Raw genomic sequence first — 24,802 nt, forward strand, 5'->3', positions numbered from 1 at the left:
AAATGGAGGATGACTAATGCGCCGTGTTGATGCAGTTTCTTTTATTTAAACAAGGGCCCAATGCTTTGTAAAATTGGCTGACCAAATTGTGTTTGTGCTTAACCAATTAATGGGCTTTAGTTTTGCTTTATCTTCAAGTTGAAATAAGGGTCCATATGCCAACTAAAGAACCAACCTTTGGAAGATCAAGAGGACCTTTGCTCAAAGTTTGTGGATGACTTTTGGTAGCCTTAAATTCAGTTACAATCAACCATTAAGTAGCGGATCATTATTAGCTTGAGTGGATCATTAATTAATAGCTTTAAGCGGGATGATATTGAAATTTATGTGTCTTTTGTAATTCTGATGGTTAAAGCTCCTATATAAGTTGAACCATTTTCATCAATGAAGGCAAGCTGAGTTTTATTCAGAAAATAAACGAGTTTTATCTCGTCTATCTTAGTGAGAGTGACTCTCCTAAGTTCTTGAGTGATTCAAGAATCCATGAGTTTAATTAGTCAAAGGTCCTTTATCCCTCTGTGTGTTTCAACTCTTAGGCTTGTATTCCATTCTTGGAAGTCTGATGTCTATCCATTTCTGTTCCAACTTCTTTTATGTTTCCATTTTCTCTTTTTAAATAATTTCTCAAATTTCTTGCTTGTTAGCATTCCAACAACGATAGATCAATCAAACGAATCGAACGCTATGGATTCACATCATTTGGTATTCACATCCTGGCCATCTAGACCTGGAATAGGAAAGGAAGTTTATTATACAAAGTGTTTAACCGAAGGCCATCCATGTTTAGTTGCAATCGATTACGGAAGCGAAAACAATGTTGTGAGCCAAAGATTGGTGGAGAAACTCTAGTTACCAGCAACCTTTCATCTGGATCAAGCATGGATCAAATTCAGTACATGGCAATGTGTGAAAGAAGTATTATGTGATATTGCTCCCATGGACTCTTGTCATCTTCTTTTGGGATGGGCATGGCTTCATTTTAAAACACTCCATCTTGATGAACGTTCCCTTTATTTGAGGCATGAGGGACATCAAAGGAAGTAGAAGTTTATGACACCAAGAGAAGACAGTAAGGATCAACGTAGGCTGAAGGAGAAAATAGAAAAAGAAAGAATAGAAAAAAGAAGTAATAGAAACTGCAGAAGGAAGGGAAAATAAAGAAAAAGAAATGGAACTAGAGAAAGTTTATTCGTCAATGTATTTTCTTCTACAGTTTGTGATGTCATTTTACAGGAACGAAAGCATAAGCATGTGAAGGAAATACACGAACTTCCATGTTTGAAAAGGAAGCTTGTTCATAGTGCTTTATCATGCAGTTGGTCCGTCGATCAGAAGCAAATTCGTCAAACACAACGCATGGAATTATTAATTGTTACATATAAAGGTGGGGTACCGTTGTCAAGAAATGTTATCAGCAGATTGCAACCATTGCAAAGTAACAAATATCAAGTTGAATTTCATCCTGGAAGAAGAGAATTAGTTTCAACTTGCGAAAAAATAAAATTCCTTCACAAGATCATAATAAAAACTTACTTTAAAACTAGTGTCTTAAGATTCGGGACAAATCTTCTCGAAGAAGGAGGGTATGATGTGAATTGCATATGGGTCAAATGGAGGATGACTAATGCGCCGTGTTGATGCAGTTTCTTTTATTTAAACAAGGGCCCAATGCTTTGTAAAATTGGCTGACCAAATTGTGTTTGTGCTTAACCAATTAATGGGCTTTAGTTTTGCTTTATCTTCAAGTTGAAATAAGGGTCCATATGCCAACTAAAGAACCAACCTTTGGAAGATCAAGAGGACCTTTGCTCAAAGTTTGTGGATGACTTTTGGTAGCCTTAAATTCAGTTACAATCAACCATTAAGTAGCGGATCATTATTAGCTTGAGTGGATCATTAATTAATAGCTTTAAGCGGGATGATATTGAAATTTATGTGTCTTTTGTAATTCTGATGGTTAAAGCTCCTATATAAGTTGAACCATTTTCATCAATGAAGGCAAGCTGAGTTTTATTCAGAAAATAAACGAGTTTTATCTCGTCTATCTTAGTGAGAGTGACTCTCCTAAGTTCTTGAGTGATTCAAGAATCCATGAGTTTAATTAGTCAAAGGTCCTTTATCCCTCTGTGTGTTTCAACTCTTAGGCTTGTATTCCATTCTTGGAAGTCTGATGTCTATCCATTTCCGTTCCAACTTCTTTTATGTTTCCATTTTCTCTTTTTAAATAATTTCTCAAATTTCTTGCTTGTTAGCATTCCAACAACGATAGATCAATCAAACGAATCGAACGCTATGGATTCACATCATTTGGTATTCACATCCTGGCCATCTAGACCTGGAATAGGAAAGGAAGTTTATTATACAAAGTGTTTAACCGAAGGCCATCCATGTTTAGTTGCAATCGATTACGGAAGCGAAAACAATGTTGTGAGCCAAAGATTGGTGGAGAAACTCTAGTTACCAGCAACCTTTCATCTGGATCAAGCATGGATCAAATTCAGTACATGGCAATGTGTGAAAGAAGTATTATGTGATATTGCTCCCATGGACTCTTGTCATCTTCTTTTGGGATGGGCATGGCTTCATTTTAAAACACTCCATCTTGATGAACGTTCCCTTTATTTGAGGCATGAGGGACATCAAAGGAAGTAGAAGTTTATGACACCAAGAGAAGACAGTAAGGATCAACGTAGGCTGAAGGAGAAAATAGAAAAAGAAAGAATAGAAAAAAGAAGTAATAGAAACTGCAGAAGGAAGGGAAAATAAAGAAAAAGAAATGGAACTAGAGAAAGTTTATTCGTCAATGTATTTTCTTCTACAGTTTGTGATGTCATTTTACAGGAACGAAAGCATAAGCATGTGAAGGAAATACACGAACTTCCATGTTTGAAAAGGAAGCTTGTTCATAGTGCTTTATCATGCAGTTGGTCCGTCGATCAGAAGCAAATTCGTCAAACACAACGCATGGAATTATTAATTGTTACATATAAAGGTGGGGTACCGTTGTCAAGAAATGTTATCAGCAGATTGCAACCATTGCAAAGTAACAAATATCAAGTTGAATTTCATCCTGGAAGAAGAGAATTAGTTTCAACTTGCGAAAAAATAAAATTCCTTCACAAGATCATAATAAAAACTTACTTTAAAACTAGTGTCTTAAGATTCGGGACAAATCTTCTCGAAGAAGGAGGGTATGATGTGAATTGCATATGGGTCAAATGGAGGATGACTAATGCGCCGTGTTGATGCAGTTTCTTTTATTTAAACAAGGGCCCAATGCTTTGTAAAATTGGCTGACCAAATTGTGTTTGTGCTTAACCAATTAATGGGCTTTAGTTTTGCTTTATCTTCAAGTTGAAATAAGGGTCCATATGCCAACTAAAGAACCAACCTTTGGAAGATCAAGAGGACCTTTGCTCAAAGTTTGTGGATGACTTTTGGTAGCCTTAAATTCAGTTACAATCAACCATTAAGTAGCGGATCATTATTAGCTTGAGTGGATCATTAATTAATAGCTTTAAGCGGGATGATATTGAAATTTATGTGTCTTTTGTAATTCTGATGGTTAAAGCTCCTATATAAGTTGAACCATTTTCATCAATGAAGGCAAGCTGAGTTTTATTCAGAAAATAAACGAGTTTTATCTCGTCTATCTTAGTGAGAGTGACTCTCCTAAGTTCTTGAGTGATTCAAGAATCCATGAGTTTAATTAGTCAAAGGTCCTTTATCCCTCTGTGTGTTTCAACTCTTAGGCTTGTATTCCATTCTTGGAAGTCTGATGTCTATCCATTTCCGTTCCAACTTCTTTTATGTTTCCATTTTCTCTTTTTAAATAATTTCTCAAATTTCTTGCTTGTTAGCATTCCAACAACGATAGATCAATCAAACGAATCGAACGCTATGGATTCACATCATTTGGTATTCACATCCTGGCCATCTAGACCTGGAATAGGAAAGGAAGTTTATTATACAAAGTGTTTAACCGAAGGCCATCCATGTTTAGTTGCAATCGATTACGGAAGCGAAAACAATGTTGTGAGCCAAAGATTGGTGGAGAAACTCTAGTTACCAGCAACCTTTCATCTGGATCAAGCATGGATCAAATTCAGTACATGGCAATGTGTGAAAGAAGTATTATGTGATATTGCTCCCATGGACTCTTGTCATCTTCTTTTGGGATGGGCATGGCTTCATTTTAAAACACTCCATCTTGATGAACGTTCCCTTTATTTGAGGCATGAGGGACATCAAAGGAAGTAGAAGTTTATGACACCAAGAGAAGACAGTAAGGATCAACGTAGGCTGAAGGAGAAAATAGAAAAAGAAAGAATAGAAAAAAGAAGTAATAGAAACTGCAGAAGGAAGGGAAAATAAAGAAAAAGAAATGGAACTAGAGAAAGTTTATTCGTCAATGTATTTTCTTCTACAGTTTGTGATGTCATTTTACAGGAACGAAAGCATAAGCATGTGAAGGAAATACACGAACTTCCATGTTTGAAAAGGAAGCTTGTTCATAGTGCTTTATCATGCAGTTGGTCCGTCGATCAGAAGCAAATTCGTCAAACACAACGCATGGAATTATTAATTGTTACATATAAAGGTGGGGTACCGTTGTCAAGAAATGTTATCAGCAGATTGCAACCATTGCAAAGTAACAAATATCAAGTTGAATTTCATCCTGGAAGAAGAGAATTAGTTTCAACTTGCGAAAAAATAAAATTCCTTCACAAGATCATAATAAAAACTTACTTTAAAACTAGTGTCTTAAGATTCGGGACAAATCTTCTCGAAGAAGGAGGGTATGATGTGAATTGCATATGGGTCAAATGGAGGATGACTAATGCGCCGTGTTGATGCAGTTTCTTTTATTTAAACAAGGGCCCAATGCTTTGTAAAATTGGCTGACCAAATTGTGTTTGTGCTTAACCAATTAATGGGCTTTAGTTTTGCTTTATCTTCAAGTTGAAATAAGGGTCCATATGCCAACTAAAGAACCAACCTTTGGAAGATCAAGAGGACCTTTGCTCAAAGTTTGTGGATGACTTTTGGTAGCCTTAAATTCAGTTACAATCAACCATTAAGTAGCGGATCATTATTAGCTTGAGTGGATCATTAATTAATAGCTTTAAGCGGGATGATATTGAAATTTATGTGTCTTTTGTAATTCTGATGGTTAAAGCTCCTATATAAGTTGAACCATTTTCATCAATGAAGGCAAGCTGAGTTTTATTCAGAAAATAAACGAGTTTTATCTCGTCTATCTTAGTGAGAGTGACTCTCCTAAGTTCTTGAGTGATTCAAGAATCCATGAGTTTAATTAGTCAAAGGTCCTTTATCCCTCTGTGTGTTTCAACTCTTAGGCTTGTATTCCATTCTTGGAAGTCTGATGTCTATCCATTTCCGTTCCAACTTCTTTTATGTTTCCATTTTCTCTTTTTAAATAATTTCTCAAATTTCTTGCTTGTTAGCATTCCAACAACGATAGATCAATCAAACGAATCGAACGCTATGGATTCACATCATTTGGTATTCACATCCTGGCCATCTAGACCTGGAATAGGAAAGGAAGTTTATTATACAAAGTGTTTAACCGAAGGCCATCCATGTTTAGTTGCAATCGATTACGGAAGCGAAAACAATGTTGTGAGCCAAAGATTGGTGGAGAAACTCTAGTTACCAGCAACCTTTCATCTGGATCAAGCATGGATCAAATTCAGTACATGGCAATGTGTGAAAGAAGTATTATGTGATATTGCTCCCATGGACTCTTGTCATCTTCTTTTGGGATGGGCATGGCTTCATTTTAAAACACTCCATCTTGATGAACGTTCCCTTTATTTGAGGCATGAGGGACATCAAAGGAAGTAGAAGTTTATGACACCAAGAGAAGACAGTAAGGATCAACGTAGGCTGAAGGAGAAAATAGAAAAAGAAAGAATAGAAAAAAGAAGTAATAGAAACTGCAGAAGGAAGGGAAAATAAAGAAAAAGAAATGGAACTAGAGAAAGTTTATTCGTCAATGTATTTTCTTCTACAGTTTGTGATGTCATTTTACAGGAACGAAAGCATAAGCATGTGAAGGAAATACACGAACTTCCATGTTTGAAAAGGAAGCTTGTTCATAGTGCTTTATCATGCAGTTGGTCCGTCGATCAGAAGCAAATTCGTCAAACACAACGCATGGAATTATTAATTGTTACATATAAAGGTGGGGTACCGTTGTCAAGAAATGTTATCAGCAGATTGCAACCATTGCAAAGTAACAAATATCAAGTTGAATTTCATCCTGGAAGAAGAGAATTAGTTTCAACTTGCGAAAAAATAAAATTCCTTCACAAGATCATAATAAAAACTTACTTTAAAACTAGTGTCTTAAGATTCGGGACAAATCTTCTCGAAGAAGGAGGGTATGATGTGAATTGCATATGGGTCAAATGGAGGATGACTAATGCGCCGTGTTGATGCAGTTTCTTTTATTTAAACAAGGGTCCAATGCTTTGTAAAATTGGCTGACCAAATTGTGTTTGTGCTTAACCAATTAATGGGCTTTAGTTTTGCTTTATCTTCAAGTTGAAATAAGGGTCCATATGCCAACTAAAGAACCAACCTTTGGAAGATCAAGAGGACCTTTGCTCAAAGTTTGTGGATGACTTTTGGTAGCCTTAAATTCAGTTACAATCAACCATTAAGTAGCGGATCATTATTAGCTTGAGTGGATCATTAATTAATAGCTTTAAGCGGGATGATATTGAAATTTATGTGTCTTTTGTAATTCTGATGGTTAAAGCTCCTATATAAGTTGAACCATTTTCATCAATGAAGGCAAGCTGAGTTTTATTCAGAAAATAAACGAGTTTTATCTCGTCTATCTTAGTGAGAGTGACTCTCCTAAGTTCTTGAGTGATTCAAGAATCCATGAGTTTAATTAGTCAAAGGTCCTTTATCCCTCTGTGTGTTTCAACTCTTAGGCTTGTATTCCATTCTTGGAAGTCTGATGTCTATCCATTTCCGTTCCAACTTCTTTTATGTTTCCATTTTCTCTTTTTAAATAATTTCTCAAATTTCTTGCTTGTTAGCATTCCAACAACGATAGATCAATCAAACGAATCGAACGCTATGGATTCACATCATTTGGTATTCACATCCTGGCCATCTAGACCTGGAATAGGAAAGGAAGTTTATTATACAAAGTGTTTAACCGAAGGCCATCCATGTTTAGTTGCAATCGATTACGGAAGCGAAAACAATGTTGTGAGCCAAAGATTGGTGGAGAAACTCTAGTTACCAGCAACCTTTCATCTGGATCAAGCATGGATCAAATTCAGTACATGGCAATGTGTGAAAGAAGTATTATGTGATATTGCTCCCATGGACTCTTGTCATCTTCTTTTGGGATGGGCATGGCTTCATTTTAAAACACTCCATCTTGATGAACGTTCCCTTTATTTGAGGCATGAGGGACATCAAAGGAAGTAGAAGTTTATGACACCAAGAGAAGACAGTAAGGATCAACGTAGGCTGAAGGAGAAAATAGAAAAAGAAAGAATAGAAAAAAGAAGTAATAGAAACTGCAGAAGGAAGGGAAAATAAAGAAAAAGAAATGGAACTAGAGAAAGTTTATTCGTCAATGTATTTTCTTCTACAGTTTGTGATGTCATTTTACAGGAACGAAAGCATAAGCATGTGAAGGAAATAGACGAACTTCCATGTTTGAAAAGGAAGCTTGTTCATAGTGCTTTATCATGCAGTTGGTCCGTCGATCAGAAGCAAATTCGTCAAACACAACGCATGGAATTATTAATTGTTACATATAAAGGTGGGGTACCGTTGTCAAGAAATGTTATCAGCAGATTGCAACCATTGCAAAGTAACAAATATCAAGTTGAATTTCATCCTGGAAGAAGAGAATTAGTTTCAACTTGCGAAAAAATAAAATTCCTTCACAAGATCATAATAAAAACTTACTTTAAAACTAGTGTCTTAAGATTCGGGACAAATCTTCTCGAAGAAGGAGGGTATGATGTGAATTGCATATGGGTCAAATGGAGGATGACTAATGCGCCGTGTTGATGCAGTTTCTTTTATTTAAACAAGGGCCCAATGCTTTGTAAAATTGGCTGACCAAATTGTGTTTGTGCTTAACCAATTAATGGGCTTTAGTTTTGCTTTATCTTCAAGTTGAAATAAGTGTCCATATGCCAACTAAAGAACCAACCTTTGGAAGATCAAGAGGACCTTTGCTCAAAGTTTGTGGATGACTTTTGGTAGCCTTAAATTAAGTTACAATCAACCATTAAGTAGCGGATCATTATTAGCTTGACTGGATCATTAATTAATTGCTTTAAGCGGGATGATATTGAAATTTATGTCTCTTTTGTAATTCTGATGGTTAAAGCTCCTATATAAGTTGAACCATTTTCATCAATGAAGGCAAGCTGAGTTTTATTCAGAAAATAAACGAGTTTTATCTCATCTATCTTAGTGAGAGTGATTCTCCTAAGTTCTTGAGTGATTCAAGAATCCATGAGTTTAATCAAAGTTCCTTTATCCCTCTGTGTGTTTCAACTCTTAGGCTTATCTTCCATTCTTGGAAGTCTGATGTCTATCAATTTCCGTTCCATCTTCTTTTATGTTTCCATTTTCTCTTTTTAAATAATTTCTCAAATTTCTTGCTTGTTAGCATTCCAACAATGATAGATCAGTCAAATGAATCGAACACTCTGGATTCACATCATTTGGTATTCACAGCCTGGCCATCTAGACCTGGAATAGGAAAGGAAGTTTATTATACAAAGTGTTTAACCGAAGGCCATCCATGTTTAGTTGCATTCGATTACGGAAGCGAAAACAATGTTGTGAGCCAAAGATTGGTGGAGAAACTCTAGTTACCAGCAACCTTTCATCTGGATCAATCATGGATCAAATTTAGTACATGGCAATGTGTGAAAGAAGTGTTATGTGATATTGCTCCCGTGGACTCTTGTCATCTTCTTTTGGGATGGGCATGGCTTCATTTTAAAACACTCCATCTTGATGAACGTTCCCTTTATTTGAGGCATGGGGGACATCAAAAGAAGTAGAAGTTTATGACACCAAGACAAGTCAGTAAGGATCAACGTAGGCTGAAGGAGAAAACAGAAAAAGAAAGAATAGAAAAAGAAGTAATAGAAACTGCAGAAGGAAGGGAAAATAAAGAAAAAGAAATGGAACTAGAGAGAGTTTATTCGTCAATGTTTTTTCTTCTACAGTTTGTGATGTCATTTTACAGGAACAACAGGATAAGCATGTGAAGGAAATACACGAACTTCCATGTTTGAAAAGGAAGCTTGTTCATAGTGCTTTATCATGCATTTGGTCCGTCGATAAGAAGCAAATTCGTCAAACACAACGCGTGGAATTATTTATTGTTACATATCAAGGTGAGGTACTGTTGCATAGAAATGTTATCGACGGGTTGTAACCATTGGAAAGTAACAAATATCAAGTTGAATTTGATCCTGGAAGAAGAGAGTTAGTTTCAACTTGTGAAAAAATAAAATTCCTTCACAAGATCGTAATAAAAACTTACTTTAAAACTAGTGTCTTAAGATTCGGGACAAATCTTCTCGAAGAAGGAGGGTATGATGTGAATTGCGTGTGGGTCAAATGGAGGATGACTAATGCGCCGTGTTGATGCAGTTTCTTTTATTTAAACAAGGTCCCAATGCTTTGTAAAATTGGCTGACCAAATTGTGTTTGTGCTTAACCAATTAATGGGCTTTAATTTTGCTTTATCTTCAAGTTGAAATAAGGGTCCATATGCCAACCTAAGAACCAACCTTTGGAAGATCAAGAGGACCTTTGCTCAAAGTTTGTGGATGACTTTTGGTAGCCTTAAATTCAGTTACAATCAACCATTAAGTAGCAGATCATTATTAGTTTGAGTGGATCATTAATTAATAGCTTTAAGCGGGATGATATTGAAATTTATGTGTCTTTTGTGATTCTGATGGTTAAAGCTCCTATATAAGTTGATCCATTTTCATCAATGTAGGCAAGCTGAGTTTTATTCAGAAAATAAACCAGTTTTATCTCATCTATCTTAGTGAGAGTGATTCTCCTAAGTTCTTGAGTGATTCAAGAATCCATGAGTTTAATCAAAGGTCCTTTATCCCTCTGTGTGTTTCAACTCTTAGGCTTATCTTCCATTCTTGGAAGTGTGATGTCTATCAATTTCCGTTCCATCTTCTTTTATGCTTCCATTTTCTCGTTTTAAATATTTTCTCAAATTTCTTGCTTGTTAGCATTGCAACAATGATAGATCAGTCAAACGAATCGAACGCTGTGGATTCACATCATTTGGTATTCATAGCCTGGCCATCTAGACCTGGAATAGGAAAGGAAGTTTATTATACAAAGTGTTTAACCGAAGGCCATCCATGTTTAGTTGCATTCGATTACGGAAGCGAAAACAATGTTGTGAGCCAAAGATTGGTGGAGAAACTCTAGTTACCAGCAACCTTTCATCTAGATCAAGCATGGATCAAATTTAGTACATGGCAATGTGTGAAAGAAGTATTATGTGATATTGCTCCCGTGGACTCTTGTCATCTTCTTTTGGGATGGGCATGGCTTCATTTTAAAACACTCCATCTTGATGAACGTTCCCTTTATTTGAGGCATGAGGGACATCAAAAGAAGTAGAAGTTTATGACACCAAGACAAGTCAGTAAGGATCAACGTAGGCTGAAGGAGAAAACAGAAAAAGAAAGAATAGAAAAAGAAGTAATAGAAACTGCAGAAGGAAGGGAAAATAAAGAAAAAGAAATGGAACTAGAGAGAGTTTATTCTTCAATATTTTTTCTTCTACAGTTTGTGATGTCATTTTACAGGAACAAAAGGATAAGCATGTGAAGGAAATACACGAACTTCCATGTTTGAAAAGGAAGCTTGTTCATAGTGCTTTATCATGCATTTGGTCCGTCGATAAGAAGCTAATTCGTCAAACACAACGCATGGAATTATTAATTGTTACATATAAAGGTGGGGTACCGTTGTCAAGAAATGTTATCAGCAGATTGCAACCATTGGAAAGTAACAAATATCAAGTTGAATTTCATCCTGGAAGAAGAGAATTAGTTTCAACTTGCGAAAAAATAAAATTCCTTCACAAGATCATAATAAAAACTTACTTTAAAACTAGTGTCTTAAGATTCGGGACAAATCTTCTCGAAGAAGGAGGGTATGATGTGAATTGCATATGGGTCAAATGGAGGATGACTAATGCGCCGTGTTGATGCAGTTTCTTTTATTTAAACAAGGGCCCAATGCTTTGTAAAATTGGCTGACCAAATTGTGTTTGTGCTTAACCAATTAATGGGCTTTAATTTTGCTTTATCTTCAAGTTGAAATAAGGGTCCATATGCCAACCTAAGAACCAACCTTTGGAAGATCAAGAGGACCTTTGCTCAAAGTTTGTGGATGACTTTTGGTAGCCTTAAATTCAGTTACAATCAACCATTAAGTAGCAGATCATTATTAGCTTGAGTGGATCATTAATTAATAGCTTTAAGCGGGATGATATTGAAATTTATGTGTCTTTTGTGATTCTGATGGTTAAAGCTCCTATATAAGTTGATCCATTTTCATCAATGTAGGCAAGCTGAGTTTTATTCAGAAAATAAACCAGTTTTATCTCATCTATCTTAGTGAGAGTGATTCTCCTAAGTTCTTGAGTGATTCAAGAATCCATGAGTTTAATCAAAGGTCCTTTATCCCTCTGTGTGTTTCAACTCTTAGGCTTATCTTCCATTCTTGGAAGTGTGATGTCTATCAATTTTCGTTCCATCTTCTTTTATGCTTCCATTTTCTCGTTTTAAATATTTTCTCAAATTTCTTGCTTGTTAGCATTGCAACAATGATAGATCAGTCAAACGAATCGAACGCTGTGGATTCACATCATTTGGTATTCATAGCCTGGCCATCTAGACCTGGAATAGGAAAGGAAGTTTATTATACAAAGTGTTTAACCGAAGGCCATCCATGTTTAGTTGCATTCGATTACGGAAGCGAAAACAATGTTGTGAGCCAAAGATTGGTGGAGAAACTCTAGTTACCAGCAACCTTTCATCTAGATCAAGCATGGATCAAATTTAGTACATGGCAATGTGTGAAAGAAGTATTATGTGATATTGCTCCCGTGGACTCTTGTCATCTTCTTTTGGGATGGGCATGGCTTCATTTTAAAACACTCCATCTTGATGAACGTTCCCTTTATTTGAGGCATGAGGGACATCAAAACAAGTAGAAGTTTATGACACCAAGACAAGTCAGTAAGGATCAACGTAGGCTGAAGGAGAAAACAGAAAAAGAAAGAATAGAAAAAGAAGTAATAGAAACTGCAGAAGGAAGGGAAAATAAAGAAAAAGAAATGTTACTAGAGAGAGTTTATTCGTCAATGTTTTTTCTTCTACAGTTTGTGATGTCATTTTACAGGAACAAAAGGATAAGCATGTGAAGGAAATACACGAACTTCCATGTTTGAAAAGGAAGCTTGTTCATAGTGCTTTATCATGCATTTGGTCCGTCGATACGAAGCAAATTCATCAAACACAACACATGGAATTATTTATTGTTACACATCAAGGTGGGGTACTGTTGCCAAGAAATGTTATCGACGGATTGCAACCATTGGAAAGTAACAAATATCAAGTTGAATTTGATCCTGGAAGAAGAGAATTAGTTTCAACTTGTGAAAAGATAAAATTCCTTCACAAGATCGTAATAAAAACATACTTTAAAACTAGTGTCTTAAGATTCGGGACAAATCTTCTCGAAGAAGGAGGGTATGATGTGAATTGCATATGGGTCAAATGGAGGATGACTAATGCGCAGTGTTCATGCAGTTTCTTTTATTTAAACAAGGGCCCAATGCTTTGTGAAATTGGCTGACCAAATTGTGTTTGTGCTTAACCAATTAATGGGCTTTAGTTTTGCTTTATCTTCAAGTTGAAATAAGGGTCCATATGCCAACTTAAGAACCAACCTTTGGAAGATCAAGAGGACCTTTGCTCAAAGTTTGTGGATGACTTTTGGTAGCCTTAAATTCAGTTACAATCAACCACTAAGTAGCGGATCATTATTAGCTTGAGTGGATCATTAATTAATAGCTTTAAGCGGGATGATATTGGAATTTATGTGTCTTTTGTAATTCTGATGGTTAAAGCTCATATATAAGTTGAACCATTTTCATCAATGAAGGCAAGCTGAGTTTTATTCAGAAAATAAACGAGTTTTATCTCGTCTATCTTAGTGAGAGTGATTCTCCTAAGTTCTTGAGTGATTCAAGAATCCATGAGTTTAATTAATCAAAGGTCCTTTATCCCTTTGTGTGTTTCAACTCTTAGGCTTATCTTCCATTCTTGGAAGTGTGATGTCTATCAATTTTCATTCCATCTTCTTTTATGTTTCCATTTTTTTGTTTTAAATAATTTCTCAAATTTCTTGCTTGTTAGCATTCCAACAACGATAGATCAGTCAAACGAATCGAACGCTGTGGATTCACATTATTTGGTATTCACAGCCTGGCCATCTAGATTTGGAATAGGAAAGGAAGTTTATTACACAAAGTGTTTAACCGAAGGCCATCCATGTTTAGTTGCATTCGATTACGGAAGCGAAAACAATGTTGTGAACCAAAGTTTGGTGGAGAAACTCCAGTTACCAGCAACCTTTCATCTGGATCAAGCATGGATCAAATTCAGTACATGGCAATGTGTGAAAGAAGTATTATGTGATATTGCTCCCATGGACTCTTGTCATCTTCTTTTGGGATGGGCATGGCTTCATTTTAAAACACTTCATCTTGATGAACGTTCCCTTTATTTGAGGCATGAGGGACATCAAAACAAGTAGAAGTTTATGACACCAAGACAAGTCAGTAAGGATCAACGTAGGCTGAAGGAGAAAACAGAAAAAGAAAGAATAGAAAAAGAAGTAATAGAAACTGCAGAAGGAAGGGAAAATAAAGAAAAAGAAATGTTACTAGAGAGAGTTTATTCGTCAATGTTTTTTCTTCTACAGTTTGTGATGTCATTTTACAGGAACAAAAGGATAAGCATGTGAAGGAAATACACGAACTTCCATGTTTGAAAAGGAAGCTTGTTCATAGTGCTTTATCATGCATTTGGTCCGTCGATAAGAAGCAAATTCATCAAACACAACACATGGAATTATTTATTGTTACACATCAAGGTGGGGTACTGTTGCCAAGAAATGTTATCGACGGATTGCAACCATTGGAAAGTAACAAATATCAAGTTGAATTTGATCCTGGAAGAAGAGATTTAGTTTCAACTTGTGAAAAGATAAAATTCCTTCACAAGATCGTAATAAAAACTTACTTTAAAACTAGTGTCTTAAGATTCGGGACAAATCTTCTCGAAGAAGGAGGGTATGATGTGAATTGCATATGGGTCAAATGGAGGATGACTAATGCGCAGTGTTGATGCAGTTTCTTTTATTTAAACAAGGGCCCAATGCTTTGTAAAATTGGCTGACCAAATTGTGTTTGTGCTTAACCAATTAATGGGCTTTAGTTTTGCTTTATCTTCAAGTTGAAATAAGGGTCCATATGCCAACTTAAGAACCAACCTTTGGAAGATCAAGAGGACCTTTGCTCAAAGTTTGTGGATGACTTTTGGTAGCCTTAAATTCAGTTACAATCAACCATTAAGTAGCGGATCATTATTAGCTTGAGTGGATCATTATTTAATAGCTTTAAGCGGGATGATATTGGAATTTATGCGTCTTTTGTACTTCTGATGGTTAAAGCTCATATATAAGTTGAACCATTTTCATCAATGAAGGCAAGCTGAGTTTTATTCAGAAAATAAACGAGTTTTATCTCGTCTATCTTAGTGAGAGTGATTCTCCTAAGTTCTTGAGTGATTCTAGAATCCATGAGTTTAATTAATCAAAGGTCCTTTATCCCTTTTTGTGTTTCAACTCTTAGGCTTATCTTCCATTCTTGGAAGTGTGATGTCTATCAATTTTCATTCCATCTTCTTTTATGTTTCCATTTTCTCGTTTTAAATAATTTCTCAAATTTCTTGTTTGTTAGCATTCCAACAACGATAGATCAGTCAAACGAATCGAACGCTGTGGATTCACATCATTTGGTATTCACAGCCTGGCCATCTAGATTTGGAATAGGCAAGGAAGTTTATTACACAAAGTGTTTAACCGAAGGCCATCCATGTTTAGTTGCATTCGATTACGGAAGCGAAAATAATGTTGTGAACCAAAGTTTGGTGGAGAAACTCCAGTTACCAGCACCCTTTCATCTGGATCAAGCATGGATCAAATTCAGTACATGGCAATGTGTGAAAGAAGTATTATAGTTTTATTCAGAAAATAAACGAGTTTTATCTCGTCTATCTTAGTGAGAGTGATTCTCCTAAGTTCTTGAGTGATTCAAGAATCCAAGAGTTTAATTAATCAAAGGTCCTTTATCCCTCTGTGTGTTTCAGCTCTTAGGCTTATCTTCCATTCTTGGAAGTCTGATGTCTATCAATTGCCGTTCCATCTTCTTTTATGTTTCCATTTTCTCTTTTTAAATAATTTCTCAAATTTCTTGCTTGTTAGCATTCCAACAACGATAGATCAATCAAACGAATCGAACGCTATGGATTCACATCATTTGGTATTCACAGCCTGGCCATCTAGACCTGGAATAGGAAAGGAAGTTTATTATACAAAGTGTTTAACCGAAGGCCATCCATGTCTAGTTGCATTCGATTACGGAAGCGAAAACAATGTTGTGAACCAAAGTTTGGTGGAGAAACTCCAGTTACCAGCAACCTTTCATCTGGATCAAGCATGGATCAAATTCAGTACATGGCAATGTGTGAAAGAAGTATTATGTGATATTGCTCCCATGGACTCTTGTCATCTTCTTTTGGGATGGGCATGGCTTCATTTTAAAACACTCCATCTTGATGAACGTTCCCTTTATTTGAGCCATGAGGGACATCAAAAGAAGTAGAAGTTTATGACACCAAGACAAGTCAGTAAGGATCAACGTAGGCTGAAGGAGAAAACAGAAAAAGAAAGAATAGAAAAAGAAGTAATAGAAACTGCAGAAGGAAGGGAAAATAAAGAAAAAGAATGGAACTAGAGAGAGTTTATTCGTCAATGTTTTTTCTTCTACAGTTTGTGATGTCATTTTACAGGAACCAAAGGATAAGCGTGTGAAGGAAATACACGAACTTCTATGTTTGAAAAGGAAGCTTGTTCATAGTGCTTTATCATGCATTTCGTCCGTCGATAAGAAGCAAATTCGTCAAACACAACGCATGGAATTATTTATTGTTACATATCAAGGTGGGGTACTGTTGCCAAGAAATGTTATCGACGGATTGCAACCATTGGAAAGTAACAAATATCAAGTTGAATTTGATCCTGGAAGAAGAGAATTAGTTTCAAATTGTGAAAAAATAAAATTCCTTCACAAGATCGTAATAAAAACTTACTTTAAAACTACTGTCTTAAGATTCGGGACAAATCTTCTCGAAGAAGGAGGGTATGATGTGAATTGCATATGGGTCAAATGGAGGATGACTAATGCGCCGTGTTGATGCAGTTTCTTTTATTTAAACAAGGGCCCAATGCTTTGTAAAATTGGCTGACCAAATTGTGTTTGTGCTTAACCAATTAATGGGCTTTAGTTTTGCTTTATCTTCAAGTTGAAATAAGGGTCCATATGCTAACCTAAGAACCAACCTTTGGAAGATCAAGAGGACCTTTGCTCAAAGTTTGTGGATGACTTTTGGTAGCCTTAAATTCAGTTACAATCAACTATTAAGTAGCGGATCATTATTAGCTTGAGTGGATCATTAATTAATAGCTTTAAGCGGGATGATATTGGAATTTATGTGTCTTTTGTGATTCTGATGGTTGAAGCTCCTATATAAGTTGAACCATTTTCATCAATGAAGGCAAGCTGAGTTTTATTCAGAAAATAAACGAGTTTTATCTCCTCTATCTTAGTGAGAGTGATTCTCCTAAGTTCTTGAGTGATTCAAGAATCCATGAGTTTAATCAAAGGTCCTTTATCCCTTTGGGTGTTTCAACTCTTAGGCTTATCTTCCATTCTTGGAAGTCTGATGTCTATCAATTTCCGTTCCAACTTCTTTTATGTTTCCATTTTCTCTTTTTAAATAATTTCTCAAATTTCTTGCTTGTTAGCATTCCAACAACGATAGATCAATCAAACGAATCGAACGCTATGGATTCACATCATTTGGTATTCACATCCTGGCCATCTAGACCTGGAATAGGAAAGGAAGTTTATTATACAAAGTGTTTAACCGAAGGCCATCCATGTTTAGTTGCAATCGATTACGGAAGCGAAAACAATGTTGTGAGCCAAAGATTGGTGGAGAAACTCTAGTTACCAGCAACCTTTCATCTGGATCAAGCATGGATCAAATTCAGTACATGGCAATGTGTGAAAGAAGTATTATGTGATATTGCTCCCATGGACTCTTGTCATCTTCTTTTGGGATGGGCATGGCTTCATTTTAAAACACTCCATCTTGATGAACGTTCCCTTTATTTGAGGCATGAGGGACATCAAAGGAAGTAGAAGTTTATGACACCAAGAGAAGACAGTAAGGATCAACGTAGGCTGAAGGAGAAAATAGAAAAAGAAAGAATAGAAAAAAGAAGTAATAGAAACTGCAGAAGGAAGGGAAAATAAAGAAAAAGAAATGGAACTAGAGAAAGTTTATTCGTCAATGTATTTTCTTCTACAGTTTGTGATGTCATTTTACAGGAACGAAAGCATAAGCATGTGAAGGAAATACACGAACTTCCATGTTTGAAAAGGAAGCTTGTTCATAGTGCTTTATCATGCAGTTGGTCCGTCGATCAGAAGCAAATTCGTCAAACACAACGCATGGAATTATTAATTGTTACATATAAAGGTGGGGTACCGTTGTCAAGAAATGTTATCACCAGATTGCAACCATTGCAAAGTAACAAATATCAAGTTGAATTTCATCCTGGAAGAAGAGAATTAGTTTCAACTTGCGAAAAAATAAAATTCCTTCACAAGATCATAATAAAAACTTACTTTAAAACTAGTGTCTTAAGATTCGGGACAAATCTTCTCGAAGAAGGAGGGTATGATGTGAATTGCATATGGGTCAAATGGAGGATGACTAATGCGCCGTGTTGATGCAGTTTCTTTTATTTAAACAAGGGCCCAATGCTTTGTAAAATTGGCTGACCAAATTGTGTTTGTGCTTAACCAATTAATGGGCTTTAGTTTTGCTTTATCTTCAAGTTGAAATAAGGGTCCATATGCCAACTAAAGAACCAACCTTTGGAAGATCAAGAGGACCTTTGCTCAAAGTTTGTGGATGACTTTTGGTAGCCTTAAATTCAGTTACAATCAACCATTAAGTAGCGGATCATTATTAGCTTGAGTGGATCATTAATTAATAGCTTTAAGCGGGATGATATTGAAATTTATGTGTCTTTTGTAATTCTGATGGTTAAAGCTCCTATATAAGTTGAACCATTTTCATCAATGAAGGCAAGCTGAGTTTTATTCAGAAAATAAACGAGTTTTATCTCGTCTATCTTAGTGAGAGTGACTCTCCTAAGTTCTTGAGTGATTCAAGAATCCATGAGTTTAATTAGTCAAAGGTCCTTTATCCCTCTGTGTGTTTCAACTCTTAGGCTTGTATTCCATTCTTGGAAGTCTGATGTCTATCCATTTCCGTTCCAACTTCTTTTATGTTTCCATTTTCTCTTTTTAAATAATTTCTCAAATTTCTTGCTTGTTAGCATTCCAACAACGATAGATCAATCAAACGAATCGAACGCTATGGATTCACATCATTTGGTATTCACATCCTGGCCATCTAGACCTGGAATAGGAAAGGAAGTTTATTATACAAAGTGTTTAACCGAAGGCCATCCATGTTTAGTTGCAATCGATTACGGAAGCGAAAACAATGTTGTGAGCCAAAGATTGGTGGAGAAACTCTAGTTACCAGCAACCTTTCATCTGGATCAAGCATGGATCAAATTCAGTACATGGCAATGTGTGAAAGAAGTATTATGTGATATTGCTCCCATGGACTCTTGTCATCTTCTTTTGGGATGGGCATGGCTTCATTTTAAAACACTCCATCTTGATGAACGTTCCCTTTATTTGAGGCATGAGGGACATCAAAGGAAGTAGAAGTTTATGACACCAAGAGAAGACAGTAAGGATCAACGTAGGCTGAAGGAGAAAATAGAAAAAGAAAGAATAGAAAAAAGAAGTAATAGAAACTGCAGAAGGAAGGGAAAATAAAGAAAAAGAAATGGAACTAGAGAAAGTTTATTCGTCAATGTATTTTCTTCTACAGTTTGTGATGTCATTTTACAGGAACGAAAGCATAAGCATGTGAAGGAAATACACGAACTTCCATGTTTGAAAAGGAAGCTTGTTCATAGTGCTTTATCATGCAGTTGGTCCGTCGATCAGAAGCAAATTCGTCAAACACAACGCATGGAATTATTAATTGTTACATATAAAGGTGGGGTACCGTTGTCAAGAAATGTTATCACCAGATTGCAACCATTGCAAAGTAACAAATATCAAGTTGAATTTCATCCTGGAAGAAGAGAATTAGTTTCAACTTGCGAAAAAATAAAATTCCTTCACAAGATCATAATAAAAACTTACTTTAAAACTAGTGTCTTAAGATTCGGGACAAATCTTCTCGAAGAAGGAGGGTATGATGTGAATTGCATATGGGTCAAATGGAGGATGACTAATGCGCCGTGTTGATGCAGTTTCTTTTATTTAAACAAGGGCCCAATGCTTTGTAAAATTGGCTGACCAAATTGTGTTTGTGCTTAACCAATTAATGGGCTTTAGTTTTGCTTTATCTTCAAGTTGAAATAAGGGTCCATATGCCAACTAAAGAACCAACCTTTGGAAGATCAAGAGGACCTTTGCTCAAAGTTTGTGGATGACTTTTGGTAGCCTTAAATTCAGTTACAATCAACCATTAAGTAGCGGATCATTATTAGCTTGAGTGGATCATTAATTAATAGCTTTAAGCGGGATGATATTGAAATTTATGTGTCTTTTGTGATTCTGATGGTTAAAGCTCCTATATAAGTTGAACCATTTTCATCAATGAAGGCAAGCTGAGTTTTATTCAGAAAATAAACGAGTTTTATCTCGTCTATCTTAGTGAGAGTGACTCTCCTAAGTTCTTGAGTGATTCAAGAATCCATGAGTTTAATTAGTCAAAGGTCCTTTATCCCTCTGTGTGTTTCAACTCTTAGGCTTGTATTCCATTCTTGGAAGTCTGATGTCTATCCATTTCCGTTCCAACTTCTTTTATGTTTCCATTTTCTCTTTTTAAATAATTTCTCAAATTTCTTGCTTGTTAGCATTCCAACAACGATAGATCAATCAAACGAATCGAACGCTATGGATTCACATCATTTGGTATTCACATCCTGGCCATCTAGACCTGGAATAGGAAAGGAAGTTTATTATACAAAGTGTTTAACCGAAGGCCATCCATGTTTAGTTGCAATCGATTACGGAAGCGAAAACAATGTTGTGAGCCAAAGATTGGTGGAGAAACTCTAGTTACCAGCAACCTTTCATCTGGATCAAGCATGGATCAAATTCAGTACATGGCAATGTGTGAAAGAAGTATTATGTGATATTGCTCCCATGGACTCTTGTCATCTTCTTTTGGGATGGGCATGGCTTCATTTTAAAACACTCCATCTTGATGAACGTTCCCTTTATTTGAGGCATGAGGGACATCAAAGGAAGTAGAAGTTTATGACACCAAGAGAAGACAGTAAGGATCAACGTAGGCTGAAGGAGAAAATAGAAAAAGAAAGAATAGAAAAAAGAAGTAATAGAAACTGCAGAAGGAAGGGAAAATAAAGAAAAAGAAATGGAACTAGAGAAAGTTTATTCGTCAATGTATTTTCTTCTACAGTTTGTGATGTCATTTTACAGGAACGAAAGCATAAGCATGTGAAGGAAATACATGAACTTCCATGTTTGAAAAGGAAGCTTGTTCATAGTGCTTTATCATGCATTTGGTCCGTCGATCAGAAGCAAATTCGTCAAACACAACGCATGGAATTATTAATTGTTCAATATAAAGGTGGGGTACCGTTGTCAAGAAATGTTATCAGCAGATTGCAACCATTGGAAAGTAACAAATATCAAGTTGAATTTCATCCTGGAAGAAGAGAATTAGTTTCAACTTGCGAAAAAATAAAATTCCTTCACAAGATCATAATAAAAACTTACTTTAAAACTAGTGTCTTAAGATTCGGGACAAATCTTCTCGAAGAAGGAGGGTATGATGTGAATTGCATATGGGTCAAATGGAGGATGACTAATGCGCCGTGTTGATGCAGTTTCTTTTATTTAAACAAGGGCCCAATGCTTTGTAAAATTGGCTGACCAAATTGTGTTTGTGCTTAACCAATTAATGGGCTTTAGTTTTGCTTTATCTTCAAGTTGAAATAAGTGTCCATATGCCAACTAAAGAACCAACCTTTGGAAGATCAAGAGGACCTTTGCTCAAAGTTTGTGGATGACTTTTGGTAGCCTTAAATTAAGTTACAATCAACCATTAAGTAGCGGATCATTATTAGCTTGACTGGATCATTAATTAATTGCTTTAAGCGGGATGATATTGAAATTTATGTCTCTTTTGTAATTCTGATGGTTAAAGCTCCTATATAAGTTGAACCATTTTCATCAATGAAGGCAAGCTGAGTTTTATTCAGAAAATAAACGAGTTTTATCTCATCTATCTTAGTGAGAGTGATTCTCCTAAGTTCTTGAGTGATTCAAGAATCCATGAGTTTAATCAAAGTTCCTTTATCCCTCTGTGTGTTTCAACTCTTAGGCTTATCTTCCATTCTTGGAAGTCTGATGTCTATCAATTTCCGTTCCATCTTCTTTTATGTTTCCATTTTCTCTTTTTAAATAATTTCTCAAATTTCTTGCTTGTTAGCATTCCAACAATGATAGATCAGTCAAATGAATCGAACACTCTGGATTCACATCATTTGGTATTCACAGCCTGGCCATCTAGACCTGGAATAGGAAAGGAAGTTTATTATACAAAGTGTTTAACCGAAGGCCATCCATGTTTAGTTGCATTCGATTACGGAAGCGAAAACAATGTTGTGAGCCAAAGATTGGTGGAGAAACTCTAGTTACCAGCAACCTTTCATCTGGATCAATCATGGATCCAATTTAGTACATGGCAATGTGTGAAAGAAGTGTTATGTGATATTGCTCCCGTGGACTCTTGTCATCTTCTTTTGGGATGGGCATGGCTTCATTTTAAAACACTCCATCTTGATGAACGTTCCCTTTATTTGAGGCATGGGGGACATCAAAAGAAGTAGAAGTTTATGACACCAAGACAAGTCAGTAAGGATCAACGTAGGCTGAAGGAGAAAACAGAAAAAGAAAGAATAGAAAAAGAAGTAATAGAAACTGCAGAAGGAAGGGAAAATAAAGAAAAAGAAATGGAACTAGAGAGAGTTTATTCTTCAATATTTTTTCTTCTACAGTTTGTGATGTCATTTTACAGGAACAACAGGATAAGCATGTGAAGGAAATACACGAACTTCCATGTTTGAAAAGGAAGCTTGTTCATAGTGCTTTATCATGCATTTGGTCCGTCGATAAGAAGCAAATTCGTCAAACACAACGCGTGGAATTATTTATTGTTACATATCAAGGTGAGGTACTGTTGCATAGAAATGTTATCGACGGGTTGTAACCATTGGAAAGTAACAAATATCAAGTTGAATTTGATCCTGGAAGAAGAGAGTTAGTTTCAACTTGTGAAAAAATAAAATTCCTTCACAAGATCGTAATAAAAACTTACTTTAAAACTAGTGTCTTAAGATTCGGGACAAATCTTCTCGAAGAAGGAGGGTATGATGTGAATTGCGTGTGGGTCAAATGGAGGATGACTAATGCGCCGTGTTGATGCAGTTTCTTTTATTTAAACAAGGTCCCAATGCTTTGTAAAATTGGCTGACCAAATTGTGTTTGTGCTTAACCAATTAATGGGCTTTAATTTTGCTTTATCTTCAAGTTGAAATAAGGGTCCATATGCCAACCTAAGAACCAACCTTTGGAAGATCAAGAGGACCTTTGCTCAAAGTTTGTGGATGACTTTTGGTAGCCTTAAATTCAGTTACAATCAACCATTAAGTAGCAGATCATTATTAGTTTGAGTGGATCATTAATTAATAGCTTTAAGCGGGATGATATTGAAATTTATGTGTCTTTTGTGATTCTGATGGTTAAAGCTCCTATATAAGTTGATCCATTTTCATCAATGTAGGCAAGCTGAGTTTTATTCAGAAAATAAACCAGTTTTATCTCATCTATCTTAGTGAGAGTGATTCTCCTAAGTTCTTGAGTGATTCAAGAATCCATGAGTTTAATCAAAGGTCCTTTATCCCTCTGTGTGTTTCAACTCTTAGGCTTATCTTCCATTCTTGGAAGTGTGATGTCTATCAATTTCCGTTCCATCTTCTTTTATGCTTCCATTTTCTCGTTTTAAATATTTTCTCAAATTTCTTGCTTGTTAGCATTGCAACAATGATAGATCAGTCAAACGAATCGAACGCTGTGGATTCACATCATTTGGTATTCATAGCCTGGCCATCTAGACCTGGAATAGGAAAGGAAGTTTATTATACAAAGTGTTTAACCGAAGGCCATCCATGTTTAGTTGCATTCGATTACGGAAGCGAAAACAATGTTGTGAGCCAAAGATTGGTGGAGAAACTCTAGTTACCAGCAACCTTTCATCTAGATCAAGCATGGATCAAATTTAGTACATGGCAATGTGTGAAAGAAGTATTATGTGATATTGCTCCCGTGGACTCTTGTCATCTTCTTTTGGGATGGGCATGGCTTCATTTTAAAACACTCCATCTTGATGAACGTTCCCTTTATTTGAGGCATGAGGGACATCAAAAGAAGTAGAAGTTTATGACACCAAGACAAGTCAGTAAGGATCAACGTAGGCTGAAGGAGAAAACAGAAAAAGAAAGAATAGAAAAAGAAGTAATAGAAACTGCAGAAGGAAGGGAAAATAAAGAAAAAGAAATGGAACTAGAGAGAGTTTATTCTTCAATATTTTTTCTTCTACAGTTTGTGATGTCATTTTACAGGAACAAAAGGATAAGCATGTGAAGGAAATACACGAACTTCCATGTTTGAAAAGGAAGCTTGTTCATAGTGCTTTATCATGCATTTGGTCCGTCGATAAGAAGCTAATTCGTCAAATACAACGCATGGAATTATTAATTGTTACATATAAAGGTGGGGTACCGTTGTCAAGAAATGTTATCAGCAGATTGCAACCATTGGAAAGTAACAAATATCAAGTTGAATTTCATCCTGGAAGAAGAGAATTAGTTTCAACTTGCGAAAAAATAAAATTCCTTCACAAGATCATAATAAAAACTTACTTTAAAACTAGTGTCTTAAGATTCGGGACAAATCTTCTCGAAGAAGGAGGGTATGATGTGAATTGCATATGGGTCAAATGGAGGATGACTAATGCGCCGTGTTGATGCAGTTTCTTTTATTTAAACAAGGGCCCAATGCTTTGTAAAATTGGCTGACCAAATTGTGTTTGTGCTTAACCAATTAATGGGCTTTAATTTTGCTTTATCTTCAAGTTGAAATAAGGGTCCATATGCCAACTTAAGAACCAACCTTTGGAAGATCAAG

This window comes from Vigna unguiculata, chromosome 11 (genome assembly GCF_037176805.1).
Source record: "Vigna unguiculata cultivar grain cowpea cultivar isolate G323 ecotype 2 chromosome 11, ASM3717680v1, whole genome shotgun sequence".
NCBI lineage: Eukaryota > Viridiplantae > Streptophyta > Magnoliopsida > Fabales > Fabaceae > Vigna > Vigna unguiculata.